We start from the raw sequence: 17,210 nt of genomic DNA, 5'->3' as shown, positions 1-17,210 counted from the left end.
TGACAAGTGTAAACTGATTCTTATCAAATAGAAAAGCCTCATGTTGCTGTTGTATGAAAGAGAGAAACAGTTTTTTCAAGATGTGAGTGGATATGACTGTGGGTCATGGTATTTATGAAGCTACAATTAACACTGAATGAGTTATTTAATGCAAGTGTAGTGTGTGTGTGTGTGTGACATGCTGATTTGTTCCTTTATAAAGAATGTGAAAGACTATGAAAGCTGGCAGGACATATTAGATTACATCTTGTTTTCCATGTTTATGTAACTACACAGTTGATGCAATCTTGTTGATCAGAGTAAGTCTAAAGCTTCAATTACATGTGTATGTTTTTCTGTGTCAGATAGACCCTCCATGGTTAGATCTCAATTATCTAGCATTCTACAAACAATCTTCGATTATGATTGGATTTTACATGAAAGGATTTACAGTGGGAGTGAAATGTATTAGGTCAGCAACTCATGATTTAATGTGGGCTTGACAGGTTTTAGTGCAATCAGCTTCAGTTTCATTGTATTTTCATGAGAGGGTGGCACGATTGCTCAGTGGTAAGCACTTTCACCTCACAGCAAAAAGTTCAGAGGATCAAATCTGACAAGCATATTCTTTCTCTAGTCAACAAATACAAGGTCATGAGCATGACGAGAGAGATGACGATCACCCTACCATACAGTATTTCAACACCCCAACACATGAAAACGGGTTAATTGTAAAGTTATATACTTTCTTTTTTTTAATTTATACACATTGCCACTTTTCCAATTGATTATGATGATATTTACCTACGAAACTCGAAAGATATATGTGGAACAAGCTCATCCATACATTCATTTTCAATATCCAGGGCTACTGAAATTTGAGGCTATTCAGCTGTGCTTTCTGCGTGAATATGGTAAGTAGATTGAACCAGGAGGAATGTCTGCAATGGCAATCAAACGCTTGTATACGTCTTCTTTGCTACCTCATTCGTGTGCCCTGGGCAACAGAGTACAATATATGAATGTATGTGTTAATGTAATAATGTTAATGTAATTTGGTGTTAATGCTAATATCAACATGCTCTCAGTGTCAATTCTACTATGCTGATGTTATACAGATAATGTTGGCCATCTTAGTTTAGCATGTTAGCATGCTAACATCAGCTAATTAGCACTAAAAATGCTAAAAACAAATACAATAACATGGACAAATTGAAATTTTGACCTGATGATGAAGTTAGATGAAAAGTCAGCTAATGTATGCACCAAATTACATGGCAATCCATCCAATAGTTTTTGAGGTTTTAGACTCAAAACCACAAATGTGAACCAAATGGTGGAGCTAGAGGAAAAGTCGGCATCATCTCAGTAGTCAGTAGAATTCATTTTCTGGGGGGCCATGTCTGCACCAAGTTTCATGGCAAATCATCCAAAAGTTGTTGAGATAGTTCAATCTGATCAACAAAGACAGATGGACCAACCAACTGACATCCCCAGAGCCATGCCGCTAGCATGGTTAAAAAGTATTGCCATTGAAGCTTGCTTCTGCATTACCTCTTCCAGGCCTCTCTCAACCTGCAATCCGATAACCTTTAGCAACAGGAGGAATGCTTTTATCTCCTCGAGAGGGAACAACCATCTTTCTCACGTTAACATCCCCTTTGCTCTGCCCCTTCATATCCCACCTGCTCGCCTCTCCCCGTATCCCCATTCACAGCTGTTGGCCATTATCTTTCTGCTTACCTGACCCTCACCCTCCATCTCTCCACCATGGTACCTTTGTGGCAGTGACATCTGAACCCTGTGATCCTGTTAAATGTGTCCTTTCTTACATAATTTCTACATTGGCCTCAACAACCCAATCCTTTCTCTAATCCTTGTAGATGGGAAAAAGGAGACTTGAAAGGAAGTTACATGAACTTGACTGGCCAGAGAGTGAATTTCCTTGAAATAGAGAGGTGGGTGATTGAGGTTTAGTGTGCTACCTTTATAAGAAAGGGCTTTGTATTGGATGTATCAGCTCCACCATCATACATTTAAACCGTCAACTCGAAGACTCAACATACACTTGTATTCTGTCTTTTTGTTAGTTTACTGTAACACTGATATATTACACCATGAGTGAATGGAAGTGTGATTGTTTCTATTTTAAAAGATGATATGCATTGAGTAAAGAGAATATGATATCCTTTAAATAGGTGTCTGCTTATGTACATTTTAGCACAATTTAACAACATTCTCCTCAAAAAGTCAGATTTGAAACCAAAACTCTCTTGATTCCAGTGCTTGGTTGCCTCTTACAAAGAAGACACAAAAGGAGGAAATGGCAGCTTTAACTGCTCTTAAAAAGATTAAAATCAGAGGAAATTGTCAACACAGGATATTGAAGGGTTTCCAGTCTCTGGAATGGTCTGTTTGCATGGCGATGGGTTACTCTCTTTTTCTCAGTTGTGGAAGGCTTAGGTTTGTTGTTTGCATGTGAATCAAATAATTTAAAGTCAAACCACCATCTGGTAGATGGCTACACCACTAACATGCAAAACAAGTGTCTTCATGTGTATGCTTTGTTGAGATCTGTAGGCAAATGTCATTTGTATTGCAAAACCTAGCACTTACTCACATGGGTGACATTATAACAGCCGTGCTGGTGTTGGAGAAAACACTTACAGCCTTTGAATACGATCTACCACCCTGTTGTTGGACACAAAGTGGGGTAGTAGATTGAATCTAAATTTGGTTTTAGGCATGATAGACTTTGTGTTTTATAAGCTACGAAAAGCTAGATTTTTAGTTCCTTCCCTGACACATGGTTATTCTATGCAGGTAATAGTTATGGTACATAATACCATGCCAAAATGCCGTGCTTTTCACTGAGAAAACCCATTTAATCACTGTAGTTGAACGAAGAGTGGGAGAAGCCATCTGGAATTCTAGTTGCTTTTCTTAAACCAGTAGTTTAAGAAAAGCAACTCTCTCTCTCTCTCTCTCTCTAGAGAAACCAGTATTACCACACTAGAGATATAATTATTACTTTTTGCAACTAGTCATACTGCTCATTTGATCAACCTAGCTGACACATTCATGAAACAATAGGACAAAAACAATAGGAAAATTTGGCCACGTATCAAACGTCAGTGTTATTGCTTGAACTGCGGTTGAGAGGCCCAACACTTAATGAGCAAGATAGGTGCTGCTTGTCAGTGGTAATGGCTGTTTTCAGTGTGCAGCAGACCATGGCCTACAAGGGTCATTCTTCAAACATCCTGCCAACATTTGTTGCCAAGCACCCTTTGCGTTACTCATAACACATGACAATATAATGGTCAAATGGGGCCAGTTAGCTTGACCAAAGACAGTATGGACTAAGGGTGAATGATGAATAAGCAGCTGGATATTGATCTTTACCGTTACCACATATGGGTCTATGCAGCAGAACAAACATGGAGTAAAGAACCTCTCATTCACTTTTATGGACCCTGTCCAGTTGCACCTAATGGCTACATGCCACATGAAGAAGAACTATTGAGTGCAGCTAGTATGGCTGCCTTTGTTTTTCTTCTGTTTTCGATTGCCACTTACAAACAAGTCCTGCAGTGTCATATTTTCATTTTGTCATCTGTATGTCACTGAACCTAAGCATTTTCTAACAAAACTACTCATACAACACAAGTCATTTTCTCTTTTGCTGAAGTGGGCTGTAAAGCCAGTTATTACAGGATAACACAAACAACGGCAGTCTTGCTACCTGTGTGCATCTATCCACCCATGAGCTTCTTTAGTGTCACACTTTGGCCAGGTTGCTGCTAACATCCCCGGTTGCTAATAGAGTTGGTTATGCTGTCCATATTCCTGCCTCCAATTTCCCAATAAAAGACACTCTTTAAAGAGTAGAGCTACCGGTCTGAGCATCTGATTGGTTGTCGTAAACAGAATCTGAAGCAAAGGTAGATGTTTTTCACTTTGGTGTCTGAGGTTGAGGGAGAATGTTTTCTTCATTAGATTTTGTTGATGGAGCGGGGCAAGGTGTTGGGAGCAAGGAACCTCAATGTTGTTAATTTCTTCTTCATTCCCCAGATGTAGGCGATGATCCGATGATGGAAGGAAACTCCGCTGATACTGACTTTTCACATAATATTGTTTATTTGCATCAAAGATCAGGATCAACATCTTGACCTGTACAGCACCCGTAGCCGAATCAGTACTGCTGCCTCGAACACTGTTCAAACTCGTCTTTTATACATTTAGGCATACATGGGGTCCTACTATAACACATGAGTCTGTAAACTTTTGTTTCCAATCTAGGGGTCAGGAAAAGAGACCTCTCAGAATGACTTTTCACATACCTTGACCTCTATTGCATAACTCCCACATACCAAGGAAGACCACATCCAAACAATAATGAATCTTATCAGTATGGGGCCCCAACATCTGCTAGTTGTTTACCTGGAACATTGCATACGTGGCAACTTTGTACTGCATATCATTTTATGAAGACTACTTTTATGATTAGTATCAAATAATACACATCAATGTGTTATCCATCTGTTCTCAAAATTAGGTATTTAATTATACATATAACTGCTGTAGGTAATTAAGGAAGATTTTCAGTTCTATTTGATATCTTTTTCTTTGTTGTTGCACAATGACATGAATACACCATAATGTAAATTAATGAAAATAGACAACAAATCCAAAGAGCAAGCACTGATACTGAGCAAAATGGCTTCACGTCACTGTCTTTCCTGTTAATAGTACAGTTGGTATTTAAGAGGACACACAAAACGTTATCGCTGTTGTTTTCTATACAAGTATTTATTTTCATAAAAGTATGGTCACCAGATGAATCATCAAGCGCTGCAAAGATTTCAGACGAAACGCCAGTCCTCCCATTCATTTGAATGTGGATTGTCAGTTTAGGGTGCGGTGGGTGCCGATACAACTGGTTGAAACAGATTAAACTTTTGGAGAAACAACCCGACGTCAGAGTTCCAGAGCTCTCACACTACTGCACAACCCCTAATTACTGTAGCGCCTGATTTGGTCTGAATGCAGCCTGACTGTTTTCCGCAAATAACAAAATTAGGTAGGTGTATTCCCCTCTCCACCCCTACTCTTACTTCATTAACACTGTGATCAATAAAAAGAAGAAGAATAACGAGAACACACATGGGCACAAGCAGAAATCATCGACAAAGCTGTATAATTTAGTCAGAAAACAAAGGAAGGTTTTACCACATAGCAAAAAACCTAGCTCTGGACCAACTCCATATTGCCATATTTACTGTAAAACAGAATATGAAGACTGTCCTGTCTGTCAGGCTGGTCAGATGACAAAACAGCCACTTGGCCTTGTGTTATGTCTTCAGCCTCATGACTCTCCTAATTAGGCGACGACTGTGTGTTGTGGAGGTAGTGAATTGTGAAGCACAGAGCTCCTTTTGACCCAGAGGGCAAGGGGAGCTGGTTGGCTCCTGTCTTAGAAATAATTCCTGACCTGCACTTCATCTGTGATATTATTTTACTTCATATATATTTCATTTTTAAAAGGATGCTGTTTCAAAAGAGCTTTTACAGAATCATGCTAAAGACATGCCCCTTCTTATTTAATTTAAAATGTGTCTTGGCCTCAGAATTCTTTATTAAATCAAAGGAGAACAATCAATCAATCAAGATGTATTTGTGTCGTGGTAAAGTTTATGTATGTAGTACCTTGATGGAGTCAAAAGTGCTTCACAAGTCAATGAAGCACAATAAATGACACAGATATACTTAAATCAATAAAGAGACACCAAGACATCAATAAAAGGCCTCTCTTTAGAAATAGGATTTCAGATACTTTAAAACAGTCCACATTCCTGACCAAGCAACCTAGCAAGGCTGTTCCACACCCTGAAGGCCGAACTGCAAAAGCTTTGCTCGTCTTACATTCTGAGAATGAGTCACTGAGCTTTGGTCAGATGACCTTGTCCTACTTGTTCAGTATGGAGTTTGGAGATCATGAAACTAAGCTGGGGCTTGATTATAAATCACTTTATAGTTGATCAACAGAATATTGAATTTAATCCTGTAAGCAGTGAGGACAGTGGGATTGTGATACTTTAAGTGACCAGAAAGATACTGCCATGCAATCTAATGTTACATTACTCTAATAAATATTAATTGTTGTTGACATTGTGTCACAGAGGGTTCTTTTTTGGCTCTATTTTATGGTTTTGAGGTATTTGAGTGTGTAATGTTTTTAATATGTTTTCAAATATTTTTGCTTCTACATATATGTAAATGAGGTGAACAAAATATTAGAAATGCCGTCCAATATAATATATTATAATATATAATGCATTAAAATATAATGCAAACAAAAAAAACTAAAACAAAAGAGAAGTCCAGTACATTAGCCTGCAAAACAAGACCTGTTGTATAACATGCATTAAGTATGCATTAAAATTAGTCTATTTGTGAGAGACCTGATTTAAGAAATGAAAATAGCACAGAACACAACTGCACTTTGTGCAATTTATTTAGTCTCAGCAGGTGGACGGGGCAGGCAAGTCGGAGTCTTTGACAACTAAAAATTCCATTTTGATTCCTCCTCCCAAGTGAGTCACCTAAACTCTTAATGGTTGCAGGTATAAAAAATCCCCTGAAGAAAACACCACCTCAACAGCATAAAGGCTCTGCCATGCGCAATCACCAAATTAGGGTCCAATGTGTCATCTGTGCTCATCTGAGCTAAATTTGTCCGATGAAGTACCTAAAATCCCATAAATCCCAGGATTAACCTGTGGACAATAGAGATTTGCATTGCAGCCACACACTCATGATCAACAGAGATGATGAGAGCCATAAGGCTTCTCTTCCCCTAAGAGGCTTATACATCATGGAAGGTTATTTATTTCTTCCTGTGTCTGATTATATGGATTTTACAGTACAATTATGAAGCATGTGGAGAAGGGCAAAGGTTTCTATGTTGGGCAAAATAGTAGGAAAAAAAATATAGGAGAACAACAATATTTCTAATATAAAAGTAAAGCACTTATTAAGGCTAACAATCACATGCTGTGGATGAAAATGGGATCCAACTGTACAACTGTACATTTCTTTTGGCAGTATCCTATACATAAGTACACTGACTGTATTATGTTTAATTATCCAAAGCAATATCTATACATTTAGAACGCATAACTGTAATTACTGTTATCCAAATGGATTTATGAGTTATTGACATACATTTATTTTTCTTTCTTTTTTTGGTGTAGTATCTCATCCAATCTGGCAGATCATTCAATTGTGAAAACAACAGCAGAGCTTAAAGCAGTTTTGTGTCCTTCAGGCCTCTTGCATGTGTTTGTACTCATGTCTGCTTAAGAATAACTTGGCACTCTTTGCTAATCAGAGATGTGTAAAATTGCCAACCCAGAGATACAAGGTGAAAATGCATGCAATGCTACTCACATACTCACTTATTTTTAACTTAGTTAGCCGTAAAAATGACGTGATACTTTGCACTAGAAGTTGATAATAACGTTTTATTTATGGATGAGCTGCAACAGGATGATATATTCAAATTAATCAATAATTAATTAGTTGTGTTCACCTTCAGGGGTAAAATAATAAGTTCATATTAACTTCATTTCAGTTGAAATTAAGTGATTGCATCTATCTATACTCTAGTGAATGGTGCCTAGTAAATGTATGTGTCTCTGCAAAAGAATCCATTATGTTACTTAAACTGGTCAAACCTGAAACTGAATACATGAAGTACAAAACCACAATGATGAAACCTTAACAATTATTGGTATTTATGGATGCTTAACCTAACAGTGGAGGTAAACTTCAAGTCACTATCAGTCACTATCAGCTTTTACGCAGTAAACAATATATGCACAAAACATGCATGCTTTTATGCAGTGCTTTTCAGTTGATACTCAGGTTTCAACTACTATTCCACAGCATTTGCATTCATTTTTACTTGTGTCCAGGCCTGTAAGTCACAAACTTGGCTCAGGTTTGTAACAAGTCCACACAGACAAAAGTTTCAGAAGCCAAATGAATTGAATTAATAAGAAAATACTATGGGGTGTGGAGATATGGAGTCAGTGGTGTAGGGCATGTATGGATGAATGAAAGTATGTGTGAGTGTTCAAACATATGTAAACCTAAATCATACCGCAAAAGTGTGGAGGCCAGGCGGAGATGTTGAGGCTGCCCAGCAAGAGAGAGCTTAGCCTGGAAGAACAGCCTTTTTGTGTCTTTTGCCACTCCCACAGGAAGCCAGACGGACTGTCATCAGCAGTCACATGCCACCATAACACCTGAATATAATGTAAATGATGGCAGTATATTAGTATTAATAATAAGATGATGTTAATGAGAAAGAGAAAGTTGCATCTGTAACTGTAATCTGTACAAGAAACAACAGTGTTGGTAGTTTTATTAAATACTTAAAAACAACTTGTGTTTACGTTGTCCTGACAACCACCTCTTGTGGTGGTGTGAGTAATGATAGTTCTCTCTCAGTAGCCAAGGCTCAAGTAACGTCGTCTTGTTGTAACAGGAGGGGTTAGGGAGGAGGTCGGAGTGGGTGTTTTGGCATATAAAGCATGTAACGTTGATACACAGTTACTGCTATTACTACTGCTTCTAACTAATCAGTTTGTAGTTGCTGAGTAGAGAAAAAAAAACACTCACTCAATTCTCTGCACCTAGATTTTAGTTGCCACCCATGGGGTTTGAAACAGTAAGTAATTGCCCCAATTTTGGGCATGCATGAACACAAACCACTGCATCAAAGAGCTTGTAACTGAGATGAGAAGAACACAATAGTTTGACCTCAGGGATGTGATGAGGAACCACTCCCAAGAAAAAAAGGTAAAAACATTCAGAAATATGTCTGTTTGACTTAAAACAGTTACTTGTGTTTAAATGAGAAACAAAGATGAAATGGGCCCTTGTGCACAACACTGTAGATTCCATGAAAATAGAGTTGACTGAACTAGTGCCATATGGCAGATGAGCATTGGCCCTCACTAATAGAAAAACCTGAGACCAAACAAGCCACCTCAGGAGCACTTATCTCTCTGCCCACCTGTTCATATCTGTGTCTCTCTGTCCGTTAATCCCACTTACTTATACTTCCTGGCCTTTGTCTGTCTTTCTGTCTCAATCTGTATTTTTGGGCATTTTTTCCTCAGTTTCTTTGCCTACTGCTGTGAGGTTAGAAACCACAAGCAGAGTTCACTGGGATTAATGTGCTCTCTCTTTTTTCTTTTTCCACTCATATTATTGCCATTCAGTCTGTAGTGTGTACTAGCCCTCTTCTCTCATGTACATTTTATCTTACCAACAACTCTTATTGCCTCCTGAAATTCTCGAAAATTAGCATGAGCTTTTAAGCATGTCAATAGGTGTATAGCAATTATGCATTCACACATCACACATCACACAAACAGGTACTCTGTTTATGTGATGTGTGAATGCATAATTGTGCCTCTGCTCTATCCACCTCCAAACACGGCCTGCCTTTTCAATTACAATGTAGCAGATCAGTGATCAGCATCAATCAAAGGGGGCAAATGAGAGAGATGATGATACACTGTTTTTTTCTCCTGAGAAACTGTTGCACATATTCTTCACCAAATTAGGTTAGCAGACTTAGTTCCCCTTGACAGGAAGAACGGCTTCCTGAAATGCATGAGTGGCTGATATTAACAAGGAGCGCTCATCTGGCACTTCATTAACTCAGTCTGACGCTACAGCTCGGTCAGACAGCCAGACAGTCAGACCATATAGGGCGTCTCCCTTTAAAGCCTTTTATGCTTCTTCTCTAGGAGTGGGAGAAGGAACACTTTACTTGGGCAATACTACATACACGTTCACGTTCATTCTTACTGTGAATGGAGAAGGGCATCATAATCTCCTTTAATACTTGTTTTCTCACGTGTTGTGTATGAGTCTTGCTGACATTTACAGCATGACTTCCACAAAATGAAGAAAACATAATTTATGGGAGGAAGTCTCAAAATTATGATACAGGAATTGCAAGTACAGTCTAAAAGGTACTTCCTAATAGTTAAATTTACGGGCATTACATATTATTTCATTATACCAAGTCTGTTAAAGCTGGTGACAGACCTACAGATTATTGAAAACTACAAAGACTTGACACCCCACACATAATAATTAATTCCATCAACATACAAAGCTCTTCCCATCTTGACAGTCAGAGAGGAGTACATAACAAATAACTGAGTAAAGAGGACAGGTAGACCCGGATTAGAGTTGTGTTGATAGTCACACCCATAATCCTATGTGGGTTCCTGCACACAATGGAGCTCCATTCCAACTCCACCTGCTCTGTACATTCTGTACACTGGTAGTTCTGAACATATAGAATATACAGTATATATATAACAATCTTATAAGATAAAAACTATTGGCCAAATTACATTAAAATATAATGATTTCAATTTAGGTCAGTTGTGCCCCCCCCTCCTGATAAAGGGCATCTGAGGATCTCTGACAACAGCTAGTCTTTAATGTATCTGAGATTTCCAAAGATGAAATGATGAATCAAAAAACAGAGAGAAACAGTAATCCTGACCTTTAGGGAGCAAATTAAGTTCCACAAACCATCCAAAACAGATAAAAAAGTGCATTTTTTTTCTTTTCACCAGTCTGCGACTAAAAATGATCATTAGGTTCCCCTTTACCAGTTCTGCTGACGTTTCTTTGAGGGTCAATGTAGCTCTGTTTTGTATCAGCCAACAGAGAAATAGAGTCGGCCGAGTAAAGAAAAGCAAGTGGAGGGGGAGTTAGTGGTCTTTGAAAACACAAATACTGATGTTCCAGCTACCCTTGTAGTCAACTAACCAGAGAATATTATTTCATTAAAAATTCTCTTCTTGTTAGCTCCTTCCCTTTTAGAAATCTATTTCCTGCTCCAATTAAACACAAGCATTCATAAGCCCGCATGAAGTACATCCTTTTGGAAGCAAACCAGTTCAACAGTTGGTGCGAGTGAACATCGTTGCTTCAAGGAATGGCTGGTTGACTCACATTTCAATCACCTTTATTAGGGCTAGGAACACGTTAACTTTCTGATGTAATTCACATATCATTTTGTAAAATAAACTGACGGTTGCCTTGGTAGTTTCTCTTTTTCAGTCTCAGGTCAAACCATAGAGCGTGATGTTTGCTGTACAGATGGTTAAACCTTTCGGGATAAATATGTGATTTTGGGCTGAGGAACATTTAAAGGCAGGGAGGGAGTACGGGTATTGTTTCAATGTCACTTTATGAAAAGGTTCTGACATTTATAACTGACAAAAGCATTCTTTTCAGCCACGTCAGTTTTTTGAGTGTGTCTGTACATGTTGATGGGGGATTTACTGGTAATGAGGGTATGGAAGGCCATTCCCTTAAAGTAAATGGCCTGACTAACTGCTGATTTAGGCACATTGTGCATGCACTACTTTTATTGGAGAGATTTTCAGATTGTTTCATTGTCATAATCACCTCCACATTACTCAGGTAACTTTAGAAAGCACATTTTCCCAGAGATTAAACGGGACTTTTTCCTGAAATATGTATCTTAACAAGAGACGGGGGGGGGGGGGTCCTCTCTTACTGCTGGCTGCAATGTATGGAACCTGTAGCTTTAGCTATTAGGAAAAAACAAAAGAAGAAAAGCAGCACATAATTGGAAAAGAGACTAAACTACCACTTTATGCAGATGATGCAATTGAATGAAAACTCACAATGTCCTCACAAAATCCTTACCACTGTGAATGGAAGAATTTCAAAAGTATGGTTCAAGTTCAGCACACCCAGGATTTAAACCAAATACAACAGACAGGTTTTTAAAACATAGGCTTAATGTGGATTGATAACATTCTGGAAAACCTCTCTAAATGCAAAGGATATTACGAAGATTTTGTTAATACAGTACTCATATGTATGTTGACAGTTATCAGTCACTCCTCTCCATACTGGCTGTGAAGTAATCCCTTCCTAACAAGACTCCATTGTAAGAAATAGGGAATTCCATGCAAAAATACATGCAAAAGTTTAGTTGAAGCTAATGTGAGGCTTCAGCCGTGTGAATTAGCTAAATCAAGTAGGCTATAGCACTACGTAAACCATGGGGTGCATAAGTGAAGCTAACAGAGGAAACTCAGAACAGCCTTGCCAATCCAAAAAGTGACTTGTTTCTGCTGGATGTCAACTGCGTCTCAGTACACCTGAGGAATGAGACCAGCATATGTGTCACTTGTGCCAAATTTATTCCACACATCAACTCATGAATGAGAGGGTCTTTATTTGATTGTGTTTGAGGCCTAAAGGGATGTGATAATTCATGTGATGCCAAGAAACTGTTTAATGATACGTGAAAAATGTGTGAATATAACATGGTATCACTGCTAATTAAAGTCATTTGTCAAAACTCACCTGTTGCTGAACTCCCCATAACACTCCCTTCCTCACTTGTTAAAAGTTGCTTGGAATTTTTGCAGAAAAATCCAGCCAAAACAGGAGTAGTTCTTCTATTGTTCATCACTACACAAAAGGTCAACTCTGATTAGCTAATTAATCCAACGACCTGTCAATTAAACATCAAAAGTGACACCAAGGGAGGAGGAGATGTTCCATATTTCCATGTCTGTGATAAAACATTTCAAAACTGTCCTATTCTACAACATAAAGGGTTTTAACCTGAATTAAAACACTAATGTTATAGGAGCTGTGGTGACATTAAAGCTGGTTACTGGTATTTGCATGCATTTTATTCATGCAAATTTAAGAATACATTTTCCTTTGCACTATAGAAGTACTTACATTTTTTAAGATATTTTCTAAAAGGCAATTGTATTTGAAAACAGACCATTGCATTGTACTTGCATTGAAATTAACACAAACAAAACAGTGTCACAGAAACAAACATTTTGTTGGAATTAGATGCAATTAAAATGTTTCAAACCTGGTGAACTAACAACTCCTGCAAATGCAGTCTAATATTTGACATTCTTTCTTTCTTAGTCAAACAAACACACAGTCACGAAATGGTCAATTGGAGGAGGAACTACTCACACACTTGCAAACATTCCTCTTGATCTGGGGAGTGCTGCTGGCTGACACCCGTTATTACTGGTTTGGAAATTGCCTCTGGGAATTTCTCACAGTACTTTATTATAAAAGAATTCCTTTGGGTATACTATAACGGATCATAATACATGATTGGTTATCTTGCTTCATAGAATACATATACATTTCCAAAAAGCTGACAAAATGCACATTACTAAAACTGAGAAACAGCATGTCACTGGCCCACAATAGATGAACAAAATCCTTTGAACAGTGCTAAATTGTAATTATGCTTACTGTCACTGTCGGAAAAGACTCTCTGAAGATGTTAACTGAAGGCCATTGAATGAATTAGTATTGTGAGGACTGTCTGTGAAGGCTGGTATCAGTACATTCTGGGTAGTAACATGATAAACAAATGAGCAGTTAGGAACCCTCAAAAGTGTTTGCTTGTGCTATTATTGTATAGTAAAATGAACAGTACTGTACTGCATCCATATGATCAACACAGAATATTTGTTTCTTTTTTTCAGTGTGCACCATAGTCGCAAATTAATGTTGTGACATTGAGAATTATGTCTGAAATGTCTACAGTTGACATAGTTCATTGAAAGATTTATATATTCAGAGTTACATTAATAATGTCAGAAACACTTATCTTGAAGCATAATTGTCATGGGAAAAGAAACTGTTGAGACAACTCTGTCCACATGAAGTGCCTTAGGGTTGGGATGGGTGAATAAATACAGTGGTAGGACAGCACGGCATTAAATCGTTAGCAGTTGTGGGAAAAAGTAAGTTGCTCAGAAATACATTGCCGTAGTTAATTCCCTGGAAGCCCCTCTGTGTTTTGCTGAGATGAAACTGGATGAAACTGAAAGGAAAAATAGGGATGGACGAATAAAGCAAATTAGTAATGTAATCCACAGCAGGATCAAAAGAGTGCGATTGGATTATATTTTGTTGCATCACAGCAAATGAAAGATGTTTTAGATCAAAGGCAGTGATTTTCAGCGGGAGAATATGGAGATGCATTATTGAAGATGGCGAACAAAGTGTGTGTGTGGGGGGGTTGTATTTGATGTCATAACTTGGGAAATGTAGCCTCTCCTATTCAGTGGACCTGTGTAACCCAACCTGGGCCTCTCATTGTGTCTTTATTTGTTTGATTTCAAGGCAGAGACATTACAATAAAGCCAATCTGGAAATGGGATCGGGCTTTGACTGATGGTAATTACTTGCTGTCTACACCATTAAGAATTTAATGTAATTTCAGATAGTCTTTCCTGGAGAGAGAGAGAGAGAGAGAGAGAGGTGGTTGAGCTGGGTCTGTAGTCTATCTGTATCTGTACGAGTTTGAGAAAAAATCTGCAAGACAAAAAAAAAAAACATATTTGAAAGCCAGCTTGAGTTATCAAGAAATGTGTGCAGCCACCTATCTATGATGCCTTATAGACTTAACACATCCTCTGCTTGAGAATGGTGTCTTTTTAATAACCTGCATTTAGTATGCAGTATAGAACACTAATCCTTGGGGTCACAAAGAGTTCAAGAACCTGATTCAAGCCAAGTCACCCCTCCACTGTCCATTCTGCCCTGGTCTGAAGATGCCGGACTGGCTGTCAGCAGGATTACTGCAACAGGAGATGATCAGTCATGTAGAAAAGCTGTGGAGGGTCTCGGTCTGGGTGACCCCCTTTCCAGCTGTTTCTAGCCGTGTAAAACTCAGAGCAGGATTCGTGCAATGAGACAGAGATATTTAAATGACGCTTTTGAAGGATAAAAACAATTAACTTTGGGTTGAAGGTCATTTGGAGGATTATGTTGGATAGGGGAATGTATAGATCAAATTGCTATTTGATACTGTACAGTAGGATCATGACTCACTGACTGCAGAACAAATTGCTAGGGCTGCTGACACAAGCATCAGATTTGAATTTCAGCAGTCAAATCTGGTTGACATTTGTGGTTTTGAGTGTAATATCTCAACAACTACTGGATGTTCATTAATGTTCCCATCAGGACGATTTGTAATATCTTTGGTGATCCTGTGATCTTTCTTCTAGTGCCATCATATGGTCAAAATTTCCATGTGTCACATTTCCATCAGGCTTCAGACCAAATACTTTCAAAACAAATGACATTCTCATCGTCTTCAGCAGTACTTTGTGTTTAGTGCTAAGTAGCAAATGTTTTGATGTTAACATGCTAAACTGAGATGGTAAACATGATCAACATACCTGCTAAACATCAGCATGTTAACATTGTCATTGTTGGCATGTTAGCTTGCTGATGCTAATGTTTAGCTCAAGTGCTGTATCACAGAGTTGCTAGCAGGCTGTAGACTCTTAGTCATGTTAAAAAGTGTTGATTCTTGGGTTTTGCTTTCAGCACGTAGTTTGTGGTGCTGTTGTAAACACAGAAGGTGTATAGGACCATTAAAAATTCAGCCATAATTGCGGCTGCCTAAATTTGTAACCATCAAAATAAAAAAGGGCCCAAATAACCATTTAAAGCACAAATAGCAGATTATTTTAATGCAAAAGTATCTGCACCCTGTGCAAAAGAAATGTGATGTCATGGTTGAACCTTACCCTTTATTAACTAGAACCAATGTTTGTTATTGCACACAGGAGCATACTCATTATAACAGCTGGGTTGGAGCCATAATAGGCCTAAAAGGCTAGTTTGACTGTTGCATGCTTCCTTTCTCAGCATGCTGAGGGAAAATGACTAATTGAAAGAGTCGGAATGGGTGAGAAGAGAAAGGTGATACAGGGAAATAAAACCTCCATTGTTATTACTGCAATTAATCATATGCTGTAATTGTTTGCTCAGTGTAAAAAACAAATGTAAAATTGTGCAGAAACCATCTTAATTTTGTGTCACTTGGCTGAGAACAACCATTGCCTGGCAGCTGAGGTTATTTATTGTAAGCAGATATGGAATGTATCACCAAGGTATTGATTCTGCTTGATAAATGGGGAGATTTGATCTTGACATAGCACCTGGCTTTCCAAGGGTGCAGCATTTGAACCTGTTCCAACAGAAGCAAAAGACATACTGAATATTTGTGTACCATATTTTATACAAAGTTTTTTGGATACTCTCCTGCACAGTGAAGACATAATAATATCCACAAATATGCCTTGATCTTTGCAAAAAAAAAACTTATTCCAAGAAGATCATCTATTATGACTGAATTAAGCTGCTACATGAGGCCAAACCTTCAGAACAAATTTGTTTCAAATTCATTCAGGTCAGAGACACCTCAAAGGCTTATCTTAAAGAAAGCACAATTTAAAAAGATGAAATTATTAACCTAAATTTAAAATAAAGGTGTCTTTGCCACACAGAGATTAATTTTGTAGTGCAAGACAGGAAGCTGCACTAACATATGGAACTTATTTCTGCTAACTGGCATTGCTAATAAAAGGCATTCCTCTCTTTCTTTCTCTCTCTCTCTAGCACTCTCAAACACACATGTTGTAGGTATGAACGTGCTTGCACGGTTTCTTCTATTTATCTCAAACAGCTTCACAGAAAAGCAAGAACCCGTTTGAACCTGTTCAAAGTGTTAACTATATTGCACGGCCGACTCTTCTTCCAAGAAACTTGTGTTAGTGATTTTAAATCAACAACACAAGCCAGTTACACTTGTTCTATCACATAACACTGACTTATTTTTTTGCAGCACCTATATTGTTACTGTGTGCATATATGTATGATTATCATCTTTCAGCCTATTTGTGTAATGCACAGTTCAGCCTGAGGTGATTACTGAGGATTACACTGAGCTGTCTCTAGCTCCTGATGTGCTCTATGCTTACATGGCATGCTTCCGTCCTGAAACGCTGATTATAACTTGAGAAGCTGCATGTGTTAATGCATCCTCAGCACAGGTTTGTTTGCATATTTCCTTTTAAGAGCCAAACCTCAAGAGGTTTAAAATGACATGTAATAACAACTGAGTTCCTCACTTGGGAGTGTGCATAGTTAACAGGAATACAAATAGTACTAAAGCCTTCCTGTCAAGGACAACTTTCACAGCAAACACACAAAGAAGCGCAGGGCAAAGGAACATCAGCTTTTTAAAGCATTGGGTACTATGGGTTCATCTAGTCAAACAGAAAGCATCAAAACCACTTTTG

This window comes from Enoplosus armatus, chromosome 1 (genome assembly GCF_043641665.1).
Source record: "Enoplosus armatus isolate fEnoArm2 chromosome 1, fEnoArm2.hap1, whole genome shotgun sequence".
Classification (NCBI taxonomy): Eukaryota; Metazoa; Chordata; class Actinopteri; order Centrarchiformes; family Enoplosidae; genus Enoplosus; species Enoplosus armatus.
The sequence above is the reverse complement of the archived record's forward strand: the minus strand, read 5'-3'. Positions refer to the sequence as shown.